At 47.6% G+C, this 19,907-nt stretch overlaps 1 protein-coding gene across 4 annotated transcripts in view; it reads left to right on the top strand.

The window, feature by feature from the left end:
• Positions 1-19,907, top strand: part of NTRK3 (neurotrophic receptor tyrosine kinase 3) — a 298,100-nt gene that overhangs the window by 186,385 nt on the left and 91,808 nt on the right. The gene's annotated exons all lie outside the window — the stretch shown is intronic.

Genomic DNA, 19,907 nt, shown 5'->3' with positions numbered 1-19,907 from the left:
GAACTGCAAAACCACCTATAAGTTTGTCAGTTCTTGCCTGGTTTGGATGAAACTTGCAGATATGGTAGCCCCTTCTGAGGCTATGAAGCCTGCCAAGTTTCAAAGAGATAGATCCAGGGGTTTCTGGGAAACTGCACCTCAGGCTGCTGACAAGCAAAACTCATGACATGGGTGACAGAAAGCAGGCCAGGTCAAACAATGCTGCCTTTTATGCAGTTTTTCCGTCCCTCCCCCAGATCACTGGGATTGGAAAGGACCCCAGGGAAGGATGACAGTCTCTGGCCAGCTACACAGTCAATATGAGAGCAGTCCTTCCCCCCACTTGTCCCTCCCTGCCCCTACTTTCTGTTTCCCTGCAGGCAAGCCCAGCTTCAGCTTCAAAACTCAAAACACTTTGAAACTTTCAAAACATTTTGACTGGTTTCTTTCTGAGGCTGTTTCAAAGCCCTTCATTTTGTTTAGTTTCGATTTTACTGTTTTGAGCTCAAAACGAGTCGAAACAGCGTCGAAACGAAACAGCTGGCAAAATTTCACGCGGACCTAGTTAATATTGCTCAGATCCTTTTGTTTCCAGTGTTTTGGCCTTCAGAAGTTTGGGTAGGTTCTTGCTGCTGCTGTCATTCCAGAGGAGCGGTGGGGCTTTCCTCATCCCAGTCACACAGCCAGCGTATCCTTCCTGTTCTGCTGCCAGGGTAAAAGGATTTTCAGGAAACAAAAGAACCCACCAGCTTTTATGTTCCGAATCAGCAAACCTGTGCGGCTTCTCTCAGCCTAAGTGACAGAGACAGTAGCTAAATATTCATGTTCTGCATGCCCAGCAAATTTGCAAATAGAAGAAAAAACATTGAAACAACCTTAGTTTCCCTTCCCCGTTTCCCTTTCCCTCGACCCCTTCCTGCTGCAGCTCATCCTCAGACAAGCAAGGTCTTTAGGAAAGTAAAACCAAGGTGGGGAAAAAAAAAGAAAATCCTCACACTCAACCCTATTAAAGAAATTACTGGCGTCCTACATTATGAATTGGATGCATTTTTAATGGCTGAGAATGCAGTTGATTTATAATCCATCTATCCTGGCCTGCAGAGCCTGTCACCAGCTAATAAATAAATGACAGTCCCCCGTATTAAAAGTATCAGTCATTCTACATCACTGCACTGCCACTGATGCGGAGGTCCAAGTATGGGGCAAGATATGTCCGGGCACCCGGCAGCTACCACGCATGCAGCAGAAACAAGGGAGGAGCTTTGTGCTCCCAGGCATGTCTGAGAGCTCCTTCATGCTAGGAAATGGGTGAGGAACTCGGTGTTTGGTTTCATTCCTCCCACCCTTTCTTCTTGAACAGAGGACAGACAGCAAAGATGGGTTTTCTTTACCTCTCCTAAGCCTTTTGTGAGGATTTCCAATCCATATTCTGCAGCGGGGCCTCAGGCCTCCAGGCTGGAAGCTGCTCAGATTGAGAAAAAAGGGAGAGGATGTCTCAGCATAACTTCCAAGCTGTATATTGGGCAGTGCACAGTTTAGTTTCTGTTCCCAAGACTTCCTGTCCCAGCAGTGCCATAAGCACTAGGCTGCAAAGCCATGCCCCCTCTCACTTGCTCTCCTTGTAAACCTCTGACTTTTGCATGCTCAGCAGTCCAGTGGCTCAGCTACAAGACTTGGGGAAAACAGTCTTCTCACCTAGCCTGTACAATAGTCTGGTGGTAAGAGCCCTTGCCTAGGAAATGTGGGTTCAGATATCTTCAGGGAGCAGGGAGGTGGATTTGGGGCTTCCCAGTCAGGTATTTTAACTACTCAGTTATTCGGTAACACCACCAATTTTGAGCTGAATTAAATGCTGATGGTAAGTTTTGGAGCTGAGGTAGGAGGGGATGTTCCGTCTATCTTTCTGGGGCTTCAGTGCCTCCAGAAACATTTTCAATCACAGGAGAGCAGAGGCAGGAATTGGGTGCCATGTTGAAGCACCTCAGATCTTCATCTGAATCACTTCAGAGCATACACAGAAGTGCAAGGTGTGGATAGTGTTGCAGTTCAAAATAGAGGTGTGTAATGTATTTAGAGGCCTAATGAGTTTGGTATTTGCTCCCACAGTGTCATTTGAAATCGTTCTTTGGAACTTAGGTGCTTTGAATGTGGTCCTCAGAGTTCCCAGTGAGAGGACGCTTTCTAAATCAGTACCGTGGTGGGCATGAGATGGAGGATAAGGCTCACTAACCCAGGCACTTGGGCACAGCTCAGCAGTGGACCGAGTCTTGGTGAGTGAGCAGGGTAGAGCAGGACATGTGGGTGACTCGAGAATGCTTTGCACAGGGTTTATCCGATAGGAGTCAGCAGTTAATGTCTTTGCAGCTGTCTAGAAACATGAATCACACCATACAGCCCCTCGGGAGGTTGGTAAAGATCCTCAATTACATAGCAGGAAAAAGGATGCAGTCTTACTGAAGGTCATGCAAGTTTAGTGACAGCCAGGACTAGAACTCAGGTTTGCTGGCTCCCTAGCATGCCTTTGCTCCTCTGGACCACGATACCTATTTACTGTGTGCTCCCTGTGGTTATTTCATAGCCAGTTGGAGGAGAACAAGGCCCAGGAATTCACAGCTATGTACCCTGCTCCATGCTCCCATTCCAGTTCAGACACGGTGCACGCACTTTTGGCTTTTTTCCTGCTCCTCTTTGAGAATGTCATGTCAGATTCTCCCCTCACCAGATGATTATTGAGCTGAGAAAGTTGTACTGTGGGTTTAATACGGTTTTACATTGCTTAACTGGAACTTGTATAAGGTACTCTTACCCTTCCCTTGGCAGCCTGATGGAGCTGATGTACTGGTCTCTCCTGGCCAAGTTGGTAGGAGCTGGGGGTGGAAGAGGAATGCTGTGTTACAGGCACCATAGCCAAGCACATAGATTTGACACAGAGTGGCTTATTACAGTGGGAGTGCAGGTCTCAAAGACAGCTTTGTACGACATTCGCCTTGTATGAAGGGAAAATTGCTCCTTATTGCTTCACCCTACTTGGCTTTGATTCCTGGATAAAAGAATGAAACGTTGAGCCTGGGATGCTAGACTTGCTGACCAACAAAAATTTGGCGTGCTCCAAGTGACAGATTTTTGCCTTGGCCTGGAGGAAGGAAGAGTTTATTGTCTTATTTATTACATTTCCCCACAGTAGCATAAATAATATTTCCATAATAGATGTGGGCCTTATGAATAATATAGAGATTTGATCTAAGTAATTGCAGTGCTTTTTAATGGCCAGCATCTTCAGTGTTGAATACTATTAATGATCTGCCTCGACTCTGCTGAGGGCATTTTTAAACCTCACTGCTGTGAGGATTTGATAAATTTGGGGGAAATCCTAATGCACCACTTAATCACTGTGTTCCCTTTGGGACACTTGGGAGAAGAGCATCCTGTTTGCTGTTTTTGCTTAGCTTTCCTTGGGTCCTTCCTGGATGCCAAGGTTGTGTAGGTTGCTGGGAAAAAAAAAAAACAAAAACCTGTCCCTTAGGCAGCCACGCTGTGCAGTACTCCTGGAGGAACTATCTTTTGGCTGAAATGTAAATCAAAGGTCCCATCTGCTCCTTGTTGTTGCCATTAAAAATCTTCCAGTGCTTTTTTGAAGAGCAAAATTGTTAAACATAGTGATGGGGTTAAACTGGCATGTGAGTAATGCCATTCTTCTTCTCTGAATCCCACTTGGCATTTGAATTGGTTGGGCTCCTCTCTGCTTGCTGCCCTAAACTCTTGCGTGGCATTGCTGCTCTGTGCTATTAAGCAGGCAGCTGCATTATATTATAACTGGTGCCTTTCCAGGCTGCAGTGCTTTAGGTTCCTTTGGCAGAAAAGGCACTAAAGGCAGAAGGCAGGGCAGATTTGCACCTATATTGACTAAATCACAGATGTATAGCATAAACTTTCATATGTAGAGGGCTTATTTCATAAGTCCTTTCGCAGCACCTTGTGAAGTTAAGCCTGTGGTTTATGAAAACTGCTAAAGAGGTTTGTAATAACTATGAAGATTGAACTCACTTTGCGGTTTGGCCAGCATCATGGGAGCGAACGTGACGGTAGTTACAAGAATTGCTGGATGGCCATCGGCACGTTACGTCAGCATTCCTAGAAAGTGGCCATCCGTCAGGTAGCCTGGTTGCCTGGTGGTTAGTGCTCCTGAGACGGCTTGTCCGGTTTATTTTCTGAGCACTGTCTGCCCCATCTGCAGTGCCGGGAGGCCTCTTGAAATTAATGGAGCTGTCCTGGAATTTTATGGATGCCTTTTCTGGGGGGGGGGTTGTTTTTTTTTTCCAGCCTTCACCTCACCAGCCTTGAATTGGGCCATAAATCTCTTGTATTACTCTTTTCCTAGCCAAGTTCCTTTTGTAAGTCATATCGCTTCCTCCCTCACCCTTAGAGTGGGAGCTTGCCAAGGGGAGAGCTCTAAGCCTCTCGCCAACCATGAGACCTCAGTTCTAGTAGAGTCACTACCAAAAAGGGGCAGGAGCTGGGGGTTGGCTGGTAACCTGGGTAGGCAGGGGCTGCATGGCCTCAGGTGTTCCTATACCAAAGCATTGCTGCACCTCATTAACGCACAGAGCCCTTACAGATAACTTTTATTGATCATCAGCTGCTTAATCAAAAGCTCTATCACAGTTTGCTGCCACGCTTTGCCTCCCCCTCCCTCCTTGAGCTTTCAGTTCAGGTGAGGTTACCGCTGTCATTAGGGACTGCTCTCTGGGCCTTGGTACATAACAATCTTGGGAAGGGGGTTGTCTCTTCTCCCCCAGGTGTTACTGGGCAGAGGATTTGCTGCATGATGTGAGCCAGGCTGCTGTAAAACTCCACTGATGGTGTTTCTGATTAGGCCCTGGGAGCAAAGGCTGGTCTTCCTCGCATGAGTGCTCCTAGCTGCTTTGGGGAGCTCAAGCCTAGCATCCAAATTTTAACTTGGACCCACATCTGACTAGCTCATAATGCTGCCCCGGATGCCACCTGGCCAACCCAGGACACCTATTAGATAAGCACCCAGCTGCTGCCAGCTGTGTCCATCAGCTTGCCTTGGTAAAGCTAGGAGATGCCTCCTCTTTCTTGTATATTATCATCAAATGCAGCATCCTCACACTGTACCAAGCACTGACTTGTGGTTATTGCTGTGTGTGTGCACGTGCATGCATGTGTATGTGTGTGTGTGTGAGTACATGTGTGTGAGCTCATGTATGAAAACAGTTCTTCCCTTCCCATGTTCTCCTTTATATTTTTGCTGCTGTTGGGATCCCCGCGCTGGGGACGAGTATGCTGGGAGGGAAGCGGTGTCTATGTTAGAAGGTGGAGAGGTCTCTGTGCAGTAATGGAGAGAGTCAGGGTTTTGAGTGAGCAGCCCTTTGCCTTGCATGTGGACCAAAAAAAAAGGATTGTGTGGGAGGAAGGCAGTACTATAGTGCATCTAAGTAACACACACCAGATATAATATCAGGCACACAGCTATACCCCTCAGGAGTAGAGGCTAGCCACCCTCTCCCTCTACACTGAGCCTTACATGCCAGAAACACAGACCTGGGTCGCTTGAGCTCAAGTTGAACCCCTCCAAATGCAGACAGTAATTGTCCTCCTCATTGTCAGCCAGCCACCAGATGTGACAAAATGCATGTTTGCTCAAATCATGTCAGTGAGCAAGAGCACTCAGGGCTGCCATCATGGCAGAGAAAGATAACCCTGGGGAAAGAAATGAGAGGGATAGAAAATCTGAGCTTGGGCACTGGGGGTAAAAGGCAGAAGAGTTTGAGCATGGATGGTAACATGGACAAGAGGATGTGCAGAGACAGCTGTAGAGGAATTTGAATAGGGTGGCAGTCCTCGGTGAATCAGATAGCAAACCTTGTTCGTTTTGCGTAGGCTGGACTGTCTTCTTTCTTTAACCTTTGCGATACAGTGTAGGGCTGCATTATTTTCTGGTGTTCTCAGACACGTGTGATTTGTGGCTACAGAATGCTCATTCCAGCCCGTCCCTCTGGCTGCACACTCCTTTTTGGTCATGCAGTGGCCTTTTGCAATCACAGGATTGTCCAATGAGTATGTCATTCCTGCTGAGCTGGAGGTAATGGCTGGAAATCTGCTTAATAGCTTTGCTTTCTCTGGAAGTCCTCAGCTGAAAGGGAAAAGGAGATTCTGCTCCGGAAGTATTATGAATCTGAATCTTTTCCCAGAGCTGGAGATGTCATCAGGGCCCAGCTGTCAGAAGCAGTAATGGGCAAATGTTGGCTGAGACATGCTGAAAATTCCTTGGAGGGTGAACTTTGAGCTGTTCACACTGTTTTGTACCTGTGGCTTCATGTGTAGCTCAGTGGCTGAAGCTGCTGAGTTTATGATCTGTTCCATCCTCTATCTCTCTCTTAATAATTACTGCGTTGAAAACAAGCCAATATTCCCAGCATGTGTTGGTCATGGTCCTGCAGTGGTCTCATTTGATTGTTCAGGGTCATGTCCTATATAATGTTGCCTGATTCTCTCATCAGTCGATAAAAATTCAATTTAAAAAGAGAAAGTGAGAGAGAGAGGAACTGGGGGAGAAACTCAGCATTCCTGAGCCAGGCTAGGTCCTACATCACTCATCTTGTGGCCAGATAGCCATGGCGCAACCATATGGGCAGTCTAGCCTAAGCTGAGCCCTCTGGACTAATTTGTTTTTCTTGACAATGCTAAGTAGAAGCAAGGGATAGATCTGAAGCACATCGCTGGGGATCCAGACAACACCTCTCTGCTCCCGTGGAGCCATTACTCCAAGAAGCAGCGTCCCCTGGAGGGAGTTAATCCTTCAGGTCTCTCTAGGTGATGGCTCTCACCTAGTCTCCAGTTAGATGTTTGAGCCTCTTGCTCCTCTGTGTTTCACATGTGCTGCACACCTACTTAGAGGCATATAACCTTTGTCGACCCTCTACTAATTGGTCATGGAGATGAGACAAGGAGGGTCTGATTTGGATTGGACTCGTCTGCATGCGAAATAACCACGTCACGTCACAGCAGGGTGGCAAACATCCCAGTCTCAAGTTTCGTCTATCTTCGGGGCGGAAGCGGCTCATTCACTCTGCTTAGAGAACACCGCTGTCATTCTCTTGAGTGCGCAATGGTAGGAAAGGGGTAGGGCTGACTCATAAACTGTTGTCTTAGCTGAAGTCTTCTGGTTCCACAGATTTGGTTCACTCCTAATGGAAAGCATTAGGATCAAAGGCTCCTAGATCAAGACATCACTCTTGTAGAGAGAAAGCTGTTTTCTCTCCCTACTCCAAACAGAAGACAAATCTTGAATCTTAACCCCAGGTGCACAGGCCTCCTTTGGAAAGGGGGAAAATGACCACGGGCTTTTCCACCACAAGCCACTGACCCCTGAGCTGTCAGGGCTTTCTTTGCTTGATAGCTTGTATCACTGTTAGATCCCCCCTTGCTTGGTTTAGCCGTCTTGTCCCAAGCTCTAGATGGACCCACAGTGAGAGAGGGTGTCCTACAGGCACTGCCTTTCCCACTCTGCAGACTACTTGCTGTACTGCATGCAGCTGTTTGGGGGAAATCTCTTGAGGCTTGGTGCTTCCCTGTTCACTGCAGGTGCAGGGTGAATAAAGGGGAGAATAGGTTGGGGTTTCTGCCATGAGGCAGAGGCATGGCTGAAGGATGAGTGGTGTTAAGTGTGCAAAGGCAGGATACTTGGACCATTCTATTATAGCAGAAGCTGGATGAAGTACTGGCAGGATTTCTAACAGCTGGAAGGAGGAAAGTGACTTGCATATTCACTTGTGTTATAATCCTTCAGGGCAGGATGCTGGCTCTGATGGCCTTGGAACCTGGTGTGATTAAGTCTGTCCCTATTTGTTCTCCAAACGGAGATATTGCTTTAATCAGGAAGGCAGAGGCAGATATGCAGTCTGTAAGAAGTAGCTTTCACACAGCAGCTGGCTAAAAGTAGCAATCGATGTATCCGCTGTGGAATGTTTCCTGCAGAAATATTACATCCTCTCTCATTTACTTGATGGTCCTTAGGGTGACTCAATCAAAGGAGTTGCACACGTACAATGCAGCCTCTGATCTAGCGGGTGTCCATTAGAGGCATTTGCTCAACGTTAATGGACCTGTTGATTAGCAAACAAACCGGTGTTTTTTTTAAACAGAAAGTTGTTACTTGACTCTGGTTGTTAGCAACTGGGACATTGCTACCTGGCCTCTGCAATGCCTAGCCAGCTCCTGGTGCTGCAAAATCCATATGGGGCTGCTTGAGAAAGCAACTAAATTGGGACCGGCTTCAAATGTCCCATCTCTGATAGCTGCTTTATGTATGATGCAGTCTAGTGTGGCAGACAGACACGTTCACGCAAAGGCCTGGCGATTTGATTGCTGCGAGCAGTTTTCTGTAATCTTCCTAGGCAAGACATACGATTGAACAGCCTGCTCTGGAATGGCTTCATGAATCAGCAGCATTCAGAGAAGGTCCCCTTCAGGATCCTGGGGAATTTGAGTGGTGCCAAAGGAGGGACAGATCCAAAGGACTCCAGATGAGATTTTCAACAAGGCTCCATGCATGGGAGTAGCCTGTCAGTTGTGCAGAGACCTTCAGCTTGCCTTGACTTGCTCTATAAAGCTGTTAATTCTTTACCTTGCTACAGAGATTTAATCTTTGACTTAATCCTCATCATCTTTTTTTGTGCAAAATTTCCCAGACAGATCACACAACTTCAGCTACACTGCATGATAGTAGATGGTGTTTGAAATGCCAGCGGTGCCAATCAGGGTTATTTTATCCAGTGTTTAAAACACTCCCTTGACTATTGCAAGGTGCCATTATTGCTAAAACCTGTGGAGCTGACCTAGTACCTGGAAAGTCTTTTGCAGAATTCCCATAGCAGTGGTGAGGTTGAGTTTAATCAAGGCTCCTAAAGAACTGGCATCCACCAGGTTGGTACTAGGCCTGTTCAGGGAATGCATCTTCCTGGCGCAGTCCACAATCAGCCAGTGCCAGGACACAGGCACATGCAGTCGCACTGGGGGGATGAAAGAGAAAGAATGGGTTCGGACTGTGGGTTGTATTTCAGGCATCAGGCTCATGCTGGTAACCAGCTGTTTTGTGTCAGGGAGTGAATATAAAGCCTCAGTGCTTTGCTGGGAGGGGAGGGTGATTATGGTGCCATTCAGCTATCAGTGTCAAGAAGATATTGCCCAGTGTGGTATGCCAGGAGGTGCTGCTTCCCCGGCAGTATTCCCCCTGCAGATCGGGCAGTGTGTTAACCGTCCGGGCTATCTGTTGTTCCAAGCCTGGCTCCATCATGACGGTTCTTCCTAGGGCTGACAGGAGCTGAAGTGACAAGGCAGTTAGTGGATTAGGGCAGCAGAGTGCGAACCATTTGGCATTTCTATCCTGATTCTTCTGGGTGCCTTTAATTAGCATGATTGCGGCACACGCGATTACGCCGTGTTCTGTAGCTCCCCTGGTTAGAATAATGATTCCCATGGCTCCTTTTGTTACAATTCCCGATCATTTAGAAAATCTCCTGCTAAAAGCTATTAAGTCTTAATGTAAAATGGTAGCAAAAGTTCAGCAGCAAGATGCTCACAGTGCACGCGCACATTTGCACGTCAGTGGGACCTCAGGTATTTCTTCACGTCCTCATCTCATGCTGCTGTGCTGTGTCCTTTGGGCTTGCATCGCACCCTCCTTGGGAACTCACCCCTCACTTCTGTGTGTGGCACGCGCACACGCACACACACTTACATGCCCAGGATCTCACACTAACCCTTTGTGCATTACACACACAATCCCACACATGATGAAACACCTCTGCCCCACCCATCACATGCTCATGCTTTCATAGCCTTTGCTTGCACACCACATCTGCTTTCTTGCACATGGTCTTTGTGCATTGAACACCCCTACCTCTTCTGCATACTATTCCTGACTCACGTGTCCGCAGTCACGTTCCCAGGCAGAGACCACGGTCTCTTCTGTTCTTTCACACCTGCACACAGTTGTCGCTTCACAAATGTGAAGACCAAAAACGTCAGTGGGAAAGGGTGTAATATACTGGGTCACAAAAGCAAAGAGCCTTCTGTGCAGTGAAGATGTCCCCCTGGCTTCTCAACTTTGAAGCCTGTTGCCAAAAGGAGAATAGGGATTTCTGGCCAGTTGTATGTGAATGAGTTATGCTGTTCCAGTACCTTCTTGTCATGGGCCCCGCTAAGCTCATCTTCCCTTCAGTTAGGGGTGCTTCCTCCCCCATGCTGATATTGGATGTGCACATGCCTGTGGCACAGCTTGGACAGACAGACCTTACACCCCACACAAAATGATCTGGTGTGAAAAAAGGTCTGGCTGAGATGTTTTATAGTCATGGTGCATTTATGTGACTCATGGAAAGAGAGAGAGGTTTATTTTCAGGCCCAACATGAAAGTGGGTCAGGCCAGGGCCAGGCTGTCACGCAGTTCATTAGGCACAGAGCTGGCTGCCAAGAGCTCTGGAGCAAAGATTCACAACTAGGCCACTTATAGAAAAGGTCGGCAGAAAAAGCCACCCCCCCAAACCAGACAGACAAACATCTTCAGCCCTGGCTTTCATTTCACCCCTGGAGCACTGCTCCACAGAGCTCTGCTTCCTCTCCGCAGGACTGTGAGAGGTTTCTCTCCCATCCAAGCCTCCTTTCTCTCTCGCCCCAAAGCAAACAGCTTGCGGCCTTCCAGCTCTTATCTCAGCTCCCCACTGCCAACTGCTAGAGGGAAAGACCTCCCTGCCTTTCCAGGCTTTTTCCCACACATAGTCATTGGCTTGAGATGCCTTTGGTGGGAGATAAGTCTTCTTGCCCTGCCCCCCTGCGTAGGGTGAACCCTGAGAAATGCTCATTTCTCATTCAGCCGGGGCTACCCAGAATTCATTGTCAAGGAGCAATATGTTCCCAGCACAGGCATGGGCTCTTTCATCCCCTGGGGGGGTAGCGAGCTCCTTACTTTGAAGGAGGGGAACTCTGCCCATTTTGCACGTTGCTTTGTATCGCAGAGCTGGCCTCCGCCAGCCCTATCCTCAATCTGTAAACACAGCCTAGGGATAGGAGCCTTCCCTTAGAAGCCTGAAACGGAAATTTGTTTCCTTTTGAATATTTTTATTTTTTCCACAAAGGAAACTTGTTGAGAATCAGATAGTTGGGGAATTGGCAGGAGAAGAACGTGCACAATAAAACCCTTCTTTTATGAAGCGAGTTACAGATTGGAGGAGCGGGAGGAGCACGGGGGGGAAAGGGTAATAACGCCAGGCCGCATAACATCCAAACGGCTTGAAGAAAAATAACAAACTCCTATTACACTGGGCTCCCTGCTGCTCTTTGCTTTCTTGCCCTCAACTCTTCCTGTCCCCATTTATAACCAGTTTGTGGTGACATGTTCCCGGCTTCCTGCTGAGGTCCCTAGTGATCTTCACTTCTAAAGCCCCAGTCTCCGTCATGATTTTTAAAACTCCATCGCATTTTACTCGTAGGATGCTTCTTCTGGTGCTTCAGACTCCTATGCTGATCCTAGAGAGCAGTTCTCATCCTTCTAGGCAGCATGAGGCAAAGATGGAGAAAAAAATGAGCAAGAAACTATCTCCAGTTGTGATTGCTCTTATCCTCCAGCCTCCTATTCTGCTCTTTGGGAGCATGGATGGATGTTTTGGTGGTGCAGGTGGAAGATGTCATATATCCAGAGCTGCAGAGATGAAACCTTGCTCAGTTCAAGGTCTTTCCAACCCTTTAGTTGCTGTTTGATGCTTCTGCATCAAACACCATCTGCAAATGGGTCTTTCTGTCTCTTGGGGGCCCTGTGCCCACTGACCGCTGAACTGGTGAGAGTTGCCTAAAGGCTGGGCAGGAGGCTGGGGGTCAGGGCTCCACAAGTACATTTCTGTCTCTGTCGCTGATGCCGTCTGTGACAATGGATGGGGTTCATTCCTGCCCTGTGCCTCTGTTGTTCCATCTAAATGCCTGTGAAATCTATGGGGGCTGGACTCGATGATCTTCCGAGGTCCCTTCCAGCCCTAATGTCTATGAAAATAACAGGTATACCAGCTCATGCCTCAAGTGGAACTGTGGGGCCCAAGTTCAATTTTATAAAGCACTTTAAGTGTGAAAAGAAATTGATACCATGTTTGTTTTCAAACCAACTCAGGGGCTTCCTTTACTGCAATGGTTCTCAACCTTTTGAGATTCAAGACACCCTCTGGAAAATACCAGCTCTTAGCTTTCACTTGTGCCTTGACTACAGAAAAATAATAGAGCAATTCCGTGCAAAGAACACGGAAAGACCATAACAGGCCAGTGTATTTTGGAAACCATGGGTTCTTATTTGAAATCTCTGGCTTTATCTCGTTAATCATGTGTAGGTGTTTGCACACCTAACAGTGCTAATGTTGTATGGCACCCTTAACAGGATCTCGCATCACCCTGGTTGAGAATCGCTGCTATACTAGTAGGCTCTTTCACTTTCCAGTCGGTGACCATAGTGAATCAGTTGTTCCATAATTTGGCTTTGACACCAATTAAGTAACATGGTTAACTGCAAATGGTCATCCAGGATTCTTCTCAAGGGGGCTCGGATTTATAGGCAGATTAGTCTACGGTTCCAGCAACTCGGCATCATCACGCTCAATGTAACTCTGTGTATTTGAAGTGGCTGCAGAACAAAGTCTGTGTGAGAATAGCAGTGACATTGGGGACCTGTCAGGCAAACCGGAACTAAGGAACTGAGCAGTGCCTTGAAAGATGTGCACAGTTCTTAAATTGGTAGCAAACTAAGGGCAGGTTTAACAATGAAAAAAGAATATATTTTAAAATCAAGTAGGTGAAAATAATGTGCTGTGCTGCAATCGTGTCTTTTTCAGATCAGGTCCCAAATGCTTTGCAGAGCATGATGGCAAAGGGGGAGTGGGGCTGGGACAAAGGGAGGGCTGGAGAGTCAGTGAGGTGGGAAGACTCATGGCAGTCTCACCTTGAGGCCTTGGGTGGTGCAGAGGAAAAGGTTCCTGACTCCCAGGAATAGCAATGGGAATGAGGGGAGTAGAGATGAGACCTGCCATATTAGCAGGACAAGATCCTTAGAGAAGTGTTTTTAAATCATTTCATCGTGTTTTCTTTCCTCACTGATATATCAAGCCAAGGGTTTTGCTGCACGCCTTTGCTTTGCTGTGGTTGCACAAGCAGGGTCGGCTACCCTGTGCACTAAAACATGCCTCTCTCCACCCAAATGTTCGGTATCTGACCCTATCTGGTTCGAATGAGACAAACTCTAAACTCTGTGCATTGAGGGGGGAGCTGATGAATACCCAATCCTCCCCCCTTCCGAGTAATCCCTTGTACTCTGGCTTCAATCTAATGAAAACAAAGTTGAGGAGGCCCAACTGATCTGGCCAAGATCCATCAGTCAGCGGGCCTCCAAGTGGCTTTAAATAGCTGCATCTCGGTGCATTGTGGGGGAAGTCTGGCTCAAACCCTGGGTGAGACGGGTGTGCTGGAATTGCAGCACAGGGCATCTGGACAGGCTGTTGCAACCTTGGCACCCTTGGAGCTGAGCTGAAAATGTTTTTTTTTTCCTTTCTTTTGCTTAGTCTGAAATGTTTCCCTCCCCCTCAACGTAGAAAACATGTTCCTGTCTCATGTGGGGCTGTCCAGGGTGGGGGCTGAGGGGAGTGATGGGGGGATCTTGGATCTCTGCCTTTCAGGCTATCAGGCTACAGTGTTTAGTGTGTTGGAACCACTCCATCCATGAAGGAGTTCCAGAGAAAACAAACTTGTGATCCCAGCTAATATGGAAATGTCTCGTATTAATGGAGGCAACAGCAGGAGTATTCTGGATGCTGGAATTTCTCTGACCAGAGGCTTAATGAATCTGACACAAAGGTTCACCGTTTGGAAAGCTGGGAATACTGCCCTCTTTGCAAACCGTCCTGTTTAGCTGTTGTGTATTTTCAGTATTTCTTTCCCTCCTCTGGTGAAGCAGTGTACATAAAAACAGGATTTGTGCGGCTTACGTGTTCCTGCTTTAAATTCCCTGCACCATCACCTGAGGTTACGATCCTCTGACTGTGATGGCACATTTTTGTCCCAGAGAGGCCATGGAGATCACACAAATGGAGGGCTATAACTTCATCCTGACCACGGTGTTAACTTCTATTTAGCTCAATCAGATCTGCAATGGTTTGTTTGCTCAGGAGGCTCCCAGCAGCTCCTGGGGTTGAGCCCCTGAAATCTGGAGAGCAATAAGAGGTGAGCAGCTGCTAAGGGACAAGGATCTAGTTTCTATGCAGCTGTCCCTAGAAATTAAGGATCTGGGGCAAAGGTGTTGGGAACATATGATGCCTCTTTGATAGGGATTTTCTATTGTTCCATCCAATTTAATTTAGATCTAATCAAAGGTCATTGTTAGACTATTCAAATAAAACACTGGTAGAGAAGGGAGAGATGAATCGACCCTACAAAAACCAAGGGAGTCATAAAACGCTTGTAAATGAGAGGGCAATCAGACCTTCTTGCCTTTAGCACACAGGGCTGAGGAGAGACATGGTCATCTCTTGACAAGGGAAGAGGGAGCCTCTATGGCTGCATGTCCACACCACGGGGGTTCAGTTCAGTTTTGTTCCCTCTAACTTGAAACGGGTTTTTAAAAACTCCCCATTTCCACCGTTTCATTTTAGGGAGAATTCAACTGATTTAACCCCCTGTGGTGTACGCACAAGGGCGGAGGCCCAATCCATACCTGCCTCTCCGGCAGGCGGGGGTGAGTTGCCAGCGGGCCGAGCAGTACCTGAGCTGCGCGGGAGCCCAGTGCTTCCCTCCCAGGCGGCACCTGCCCACTGGCAGCCGGGGAGGGAAGCACCGGGCCCCTGCGCAGCTCAGGCAAGCAGGCAGGCTCTGGGAGAAAAAAAAAAAGATCAGGTTCCTCACCTCTTTTTTTTTTCCTTTTTTTCTCCAGTCGAGCCTGCCTGCCTGCACGGTCTGCCATTAGGTTACGCAGCAGCAGGAGAAGGTGGCGGGGATGGTGCATGGCACGCCAGAAGCCCGCGCCCTGTGCACTGTTGCACCCTGTTAGGTAGCAAACTAAAACACCTGAGAAGTGCTTTATCTTGCAATGTTCCAGAGTCATATAAAGTGGAATATGCCACCGAGCGTGCAAATAGCAATGCCATTCAAGCAGAGTACACCTCTGGATGTGCTAATTGCAACCTTATTAAAGCAGAATATGCTGCCGAGCATGCAAACAGCAACACCATTAAAGTGGTGCAAAAGAGCATTTGAGCTACTTTAAAGGCCAATTCTGTAGCATGTACAAAGGCCCTATTACTCTGTTGATCCTTTGTGGCCAGCTTTGGAGAGACCTAGCTTAGGCTTCAGGCCTGGCTGCGTGTAGCCCTACCCCGATACTGGGAAAAATGAGGGTCCTGAAGGAACCTCCACCTCTGAAATATAGCCCTCTGTGTAAGCAGGTGTAAGATTCAGGGGACCTTGAGCTTCAGGGTGCTGCTCAGGGAAGGCAAGTGACTGACAGACAGCAGCGCACAGTGCTCCACTGGCCTTAGGGACACAGAAGAGCAGTAGATGACAGCAAGTAGGACTTTCTTATCTGTTGTCTTTGATGTCTCGTCAGGTTGCTCCTCTTATCCATGTACAGGCCTATATAAAAGATGTCCTGATACTATATTCTCTCTCCCCCACCCCTATTACAGGCTGAACTACATGTAACCTAAACTGGATAGGGGTGGAAATGCTATCAAGAAATGTAAGAGTTAAATCTGAACTTGGGTAGTGGTTATTATTACTGGGCAGCCTCTGTCTTCTAAATAGCTATTTTTGTTTGATGTTGCTTTGCTAAGAAACCAGAGCAGCCGGTTGCCATGTCTGTAATGCTTCTACAGTTCGTTCTGCTGCTGCATTAAAAAGCAACATCCACCTCATCCTGTAGGAATCGGCCAAGGTAACCTGTTTCCACAACTGTATCTACACTGCTAGTGCCATCAGGCATTGTGGGGCCAGCCTCGCTTTGCAAGTACCCCCTTTCCTCTCAGCAGACAAGTGTGTGCTGAGTGTTAGCATCTGGTGCCCCTATTTCGACTTCTGACTCTCCTGTGTGGGTTACGTTCCTCTTGGAGGGAGATAAAGAACTATTAAAGCCTCCCCTATAAAAGAAGGTGGGAGCCAGAAATGGGTATGGAGCTTTGTCTTTGCCCCCACGACCTGCTAGCCAACCTAGCTGTGCCAGAATGTCATGGGCCAGGCTCATGGCTGATCTGAGCAGTCCAGGGTTTGAAAAGACACATGAAAGCATAGCAGTTGATCTACTTTCTGATCTGGGAGCATACCAGAAAGACTTGGCTAAGACTGGGTTGAGGTCTAGGTTTCTCTAGTGTTGCAAGGGCAAGAATGCTGGAAGTAGGGAAGAGAAGAAACAAAACCAGAGAGTCACAGAGGACAAGGAGGGCAGATGGCCAGGATGAGGAAAAAGGGAACAGCCACCCTCAAGCTCACCCTCCTTTCAGCTGCCATGCCATCCCAAACTACTTAGGGGCAAGTGCTGCATCTGACTCTGCCCACCCCACAGTGTCTGTTGAAACATCCCGTGACTCCCAATACTCATGCCAGAACCAAGCCCCTGCCCTCCCTCGCCTTGTTGCCATGCATTTGCTCCACTACCATTTCATGAGCATTAAGTAAAACCAGTCACATTAGACCAAGGATGGTCCAAGGGTTCAGTGACAATCACCTGCAGCCTGAACTATTAACTATTCTCAGTCACATTTTCCTTAAGGCTTTGGTACGTTCACTATTTTCAGATATCTTCAATATATGTGGTGGAGTGGGGGGATAGGATGGTGGGGTGTGTCTCCTCCACTTCTCCAGCCAGTGCCAAAAATAGTATTTTTCCTCCTACTTTTCCATCTGGTACTGAAAATAGTGAAACATCATGGGAAGAAACTGTTTGCAAGATTTCACTGGCCTGCTCCAAAAGCAGAAGGTGCCAGGTATGTGGTGGGGAAAGAACAGAATATTCTCCGAGATTCCCAAACCGGTTTTGGAAGCCTTTGTCATTCAGGTCGTGGGGAGATTGATGCTTGTCCCAGCAGCATCCAAACTCTGAACTGTCTGAGATTCACCCATTTCAACACCCTGAGACATCATCCATCTCATTTTTGGTAACCGGGAAGCAAGCCTAGCAAGAGCCATGTTGGTTTCTGCTCCATACGAAACAGAACTGGGTAGAGGGCTGCAGAATGGAAGAGGAGTTGGTGAAACAGAGCAAAGGCAGCCAGGAAAGGAATACTGTTATCTAATTTCCATGAGGGATTTTCACAAACCAAAGCACAGATTAGAGGCTGTGAGAGAGCACTTTTCCCCCCATCAGCTGTAGGTTTTTGTGTCCCCTAAACCTTGGGAAGTAGTGACTTGTGCACTGACACACACCTTGCTGTTTCCCAGTAAGAGGCACATGCTGCTTAGGAGACCCAAATTTATTCCCACCCCACATGGGCCCAGCATGCTTGCTCTTTATATGACTATCAAGACTGTGAGAGTCCTGAGGTCTCCAGCTGGGGCTGCAGAGCTTACCCCTGATGATGAAGGAACGAGGCCCAAGCGCCCTGCTTTTTCACTTGTCTCTTTGCTGAGGCCTTTGTCCCCTGTGGTTTTTGAGGTCTGCTGCACATGATGGCACTGGAGAACTGGAATTGTCTTTATTTAGCATGGCTGGGACATGAAAGGAAAACAAAGCAGAGAAGAGAATTCCCCCGAGGCACTTGGCTGTCTTGAGAGGTGACTATAAAATGCAACTGCACTCTGAAAAAGCTGCTGTGAGAAAATGCCATTCTACGATGCCACGTTTATAATCTCCCAGGGACTCTAATAAGATGGGTGTATACTTTACCACCCACTCCAAGGATTCAGCCTTGGCTCTGATCATTAAGGTGGGCTTTTCCCCACCAGTAACAAAACCATTCTTCAGCTGGAGTGTGATCACCAGGTTTGCTCCTGATGCAGTAGAACCTGATTATTTGTATCCGGCTGATTTGCAGCCTGCTTAGTTTGCAGTGGCTGGCTGAGCTTCGTAGGTGTTGGCTGCAGCTCTTGCTTCAGAGGGCACTGCGTCTCTGATCAGCTGGAGCTCACCAGCAGTCCTGCACGGATTATATACCTGTTCAATTTGCAAACACTCATCTTCGCATGGGGGTTAGCTATCTGCCCCTGTGAAGCATCCAGGTTCTGCTGTACATAGTCAGAGCTGGATCTAACTCAGACTCATAGGGACTTGCTTGTTTCTGAAGGGCCAACAGGAATGAGAGAGAAAGTAACATTAAATGAGAGAGTAAGTATATTTAAAAATAAAAACATTGCAAAGGAAAATGCATTCAGGGAGCCAATCCAGTGAGAAAGAAGCAGCTAGTTTTATGAAGTTGCTTTTCAGGATAGAACTGCACTTTGAAACTACTAGTAGTAGTAGTACATAAAAGTAACAACAATAATAGCATTAGTATTATTGTTGTTATTTCCTGTCTTAGATTCAGATGTTAATGAATACAAGCCTCCTGTCCTATTTCCTTTCATGCCTGGCCTGAGCATTGCAGAGGACACTCTGAGCCTTTCATTCATTCATTCATTTTGTTCTCAGGGAGAGGGTAGCAGCTCTGAACTAACTTAACCGCTGTGTTGAGAACTCCCTGCCCGGGAGTTGCATGCTTTGCAAAGAAGTGCTGAAACAGCTCCTGCCCTCTCCCTGTGGCCTTCGGTGCAAAGGTGCCTTGACAATTCCAGCTGCGGGAATGCCTTGTGAGCTCATGAGCAGCAGACGTAATTAGAGCAACCCCGAGGCTGCTGTAAGGTACACTTTGGTGGCCGGACTGGCACTTTGGTGGTTCCAGGATCAGGAATACATAAAGGTAGCTTCCAAATCAGTTTTCTAACCCTTCCATACTCTGGGACAGGAACTCTCCAGGTGGATTCCTCCATGGAGGTCCTATACTTCATGCCACCAGGAGCAGAAAAGGCTGGCTCTCTCTAACCCCTGGCATTGGCCTCAGGGCCTCACCACAGGCCCAGCAAATCTCTGGGAAATCCCAGAGCTGTCCACATGGACTGTTGCATTAACTCCAGCCCCAGCAGCAGGCCTTCAGGCTTTGACATTGTGGTCCTATTGGAGCTACTGTGGTAGGGACTTCCCTGATTGCAGCAGTCCATGGAGAGGACGCATCCCAGGCAATATTATGTGTGCCTTTTCGGCTCCTTGGGACTGAGGAGGGAAGACACTGGCCCACTCTTGTTTTCTGCTGACTTGACCAGACTTTACCCCTTTCTTGGGAAGACTACATCTAGAATACCCTTGCAGGGGTGGGAGTTTGCCCACATAGGAAGGAGTTTTCCATCCACATGACCCCTTTGGTGCATATACAATGAGGTAGATGGCAGAGTTTGGGGCTGTGAAATGATCTCCCAGGCATGGTAGTCAAGACCGCTGCTCCAGATCTCTCTGCCTTGACAGAAGAAAGCACTGGAGACCCTATAGTAGAAATGATCCCAGTGTTTCCTGCCACCCGCTGCTGGGGAGATGGCTTAGATGAGATCTTTTCCGTCTTCTAACACACATCTGTGTAAGAGAAGCCACATCGAATCATCAAATCGAGGAGTACTCGCACATCCCCACCACCCCACCCTTTCCTTCTCACATTCATGTAGCGCATGTGCCTCCCGAGGAGACTTTCCTTTCATTATGGAAAGAGGTAGCAAGCTAGGCCCGGCATGGAGAGGGCAGTTTGACTTTAATTTAACTGCAGCCATTCTCTGGTTATTCATTTGGTTCTTTTTTTAATAATTACTTGTGTGTCAATATCTCTCTCTTTTTTTCTAGTTTTGCTCTTTTTTGTTTTTTCGTTTACTTTATT

This window comes from Crocodylus siamensis, chromosome 15 (genome assembly GCF_052110815.1).
Source record: "Crocodylus siamensis isolate JL-2025a chromosome 15, ASM5211081v1, whole genome shotgun sequence".
Lineage (NCBI taxonomy): Eukaryota > Metazoa > Chordata > Crocodylia > Crocodylidae > Crocodylus > Crocodylus siamensis.
This window is presented reverse-complemented; position numbering and strand designations above follow the sequence as displayed.